The sequence below is a fragment of the Cebus imitator genome, unplaced genomic scaffold, assembly GCF_001604975.1.
Source record: "Cebus imitator isolate Cc_AM_T3 unplaced genomic scaffold, Cebus_imitator-1.0 Scaffold111, whole genome shotgun sequence".
Taxonomy (NCBI): domain Eukaryota; kingdom Metazoa; phylum Chordata; class Mammalia; order Primates; family Cebidae; genus Cebus; species Cebus imitator.
In genome coordinates, this window is record NW_016107426.1 from 4,489,953 (window position 1) to 4,492,628 (window position 2,676).

Consider the following 2,676-nt stretch of genomic DNA (forward strand, 5'->3'; position numbering starts at 1 on the left):
TCCAGTCACAAGGCCCAACCAAATTACAAGAGAGGCTAGGAAATATCTTCCCTAGTGTCCAGGAAGAGAAAATCATGTGGTGAGTAGCATTCTCTCCACCACAGCCACACAGCTGTGTAACTTGGGTTATTTAACTTCCCTGAGCCTCAGCATTCTTACTTGCAGAGAAGAGATAATAATACCTACCTTGCAGAGCTGCTGTGTGGTTTAAATGGGGAAATACTTTATTAAATTGTTGTATATTATTACTAATAATTATAGTTTCTCCCTAAACACATACACATACATAGGACCCACATCATTAGCACCTGAACCTCCGGTCCTCTCTAGTCTGACCCTCTGCCGATCCTTTCACTGCTATCCAGCCTGTCTGGGGTGCAGAACTTAGGGCAGGCAAGACTCTTGCCCATGAGATGTGACCGTCACTAGCATCGTACTCCAGGAGCTAGGAAGTGAGAAACCAAAGCCAAGATAGGGTGCTGAAAATGAACCCTAGGTACTTCATGAGTTTTAGGGGAAGGGCTGTAAATGCATTAAAGTATAGAAGACAGACAGAAGAATCATCAGTTGTGTAAAATTATGATTAAAAGAGACCAAGTCTTACGATAGCAGCTGAGCCAGGCATGGTGGCTCGCACCTGTAATCACAGCACTTTGGGAGGCTGAGGCAGGTGGATCACTTGAGGTCAGGAGTTCGAGACCAGCCTGGCCAACATGGTGAAACCCCATCTCTATTAAAAATACAGAAAGGAGCTGAGTGTGTAATCCCAGCTACTCAGGAGGCTGAGGCAGGAGAATCACTTGAACCCGGAAGATGGAGGTTGCAGTGAGCGGAGATTGCACCACTGTACTCCAGCCTGGGCAATAGAGTGAGAATCCACCTCAAAAAAAAAACAAAAAAAAAGGAGCTGAAAGAAAGGAAAAAAAATGAACACATATTGATATTTCAAAATTGGCAGGCACCATCATGCCAAGGCTTTCACACAAGTGACCTCCTTTAATGATCACAAAGATCCTTAGGTAAGAATCATTAACCCCAGTTTCCGGTAGTGTTCAAGTAACACACCCAGGCTCACATAGCTAAAAAGTGACATAGTTAAGATTGAGTCTTCAGAGTCCTGGTGTTCTTTGTTCCGTGACAGTACTTCAGACCTCTTAGTCATGCTGAATTGTGCTAAGGACCAATAGATCTCAGGGTATATACTGGAGATGTGTCTTGTTCCGGAGAAAGAGAAGTAGACCCCATTATCTTCAAGCAATTCCCCTTCCCCTGCTTCCCACATGACCAAAAGCGAAGCTCAGAATCAGCTGAGGGTACAATATATTTTAGTTTACCTCTCCCAAACACACACAAATATACTCTTACCTGTTTGCTAATGTTTGAAATTCATTTCGCTGAGAGCGGCTATGAGTGCGTGGGTGGAGCTCCATCCACATATATGTAAGACCATCCATCTCATTTGGGGAGGGTAGAGGATGGAATGATTTCACTGAGTAAAGCAAGAATTTGGATGAAGAACTTTCAAGCCAGGGCCACAGCTTCCTGACTTCAGTCTGACAGCTGCCTTCCCCTGTGCAACCAAAAAATGGTCCAGATGTAGCCTTGAGTCCTCTGTAGCCATGCAGGCTTGGAATATGGTGGGAACTGGTCCCACAAAACAGTCCCATGAGATGAACTCTGAGTACCATGCCATAAAGTGCCCTCAGGGCATCCAAGTATATCCAAACAAACCAAGGGATTTGGAGCTTAGCATGTTACAGGAACAGTATTAAAACAAAACTACGTCTGCAGCAGCAGGACTGACATGAATATAAGATCAGGTTTTTCCAATCTGTCAAAATAAATTTGTTTGGAATTGTAAGCAATATAAAGTCTGTAAGTTCCAGGCTCTGACTCTATTTCTTAGACATGTTAGGATTCTACCCAGTGATTTGAGCAGGTATAAGAAGTAGTTTGTGAACATGCCTCTCTTACTTTCAGTGTATTTGGGGCTCCTTTGTCCGTTCTATAAAGTGGTGTCTTGTCTACATTAATTTTCATGAAGAATACTTAGAACAGTGTTTTCACAATGTGAAAGGCAATATGGTGGAGTGGTTAATGGTTGAGAGCGTGGGCTCTGCAGCCAGAGTAACTTTGTTTGAACCCAGGCTTTACAATGTCCAAGCTGTCTAACTTTGGGCAAGTTACTTCTGTGTGCCTCCGTTTCCTTATCTGTCAAACAAGGAAGTTAATAGTGCTGCCTCGTAAGCTTGTTTCAAAGATTAAATAATTAAATATATATATGGCACTTAGAAAAGTGACTGACATGGTAAGGGCTTCATTCTCTAGCAAGGACCTCAGGAAGAAGAGAATGGTGCAAGAGGGAGACAGGAGCCAAGAAGCCACAGCCACTGATCCCAAGTGGTTTGACGGAGGAGAACTAGCTCGTATGTGTCTCACTAGCTCATGTTCCAAGAGTTAAGAAACAGAGACCAGTGCTTCACAAACTTTAACGTGCTTATGTCACCTCTAGAGCTTGTTCAAACGTGAGTTTTCATCCATTAGGTCCAAGTGCAGCTGGAGGTTCTGCAGTTCTAATAGGGTCCCAGGTGACGCTGATGCCGCTGGCCTGAAGATCACCCTTTGAAGAGCAAGAGTTTAGAGAACACCTGTTCCTAAGTGCCACATGGTCTCTTT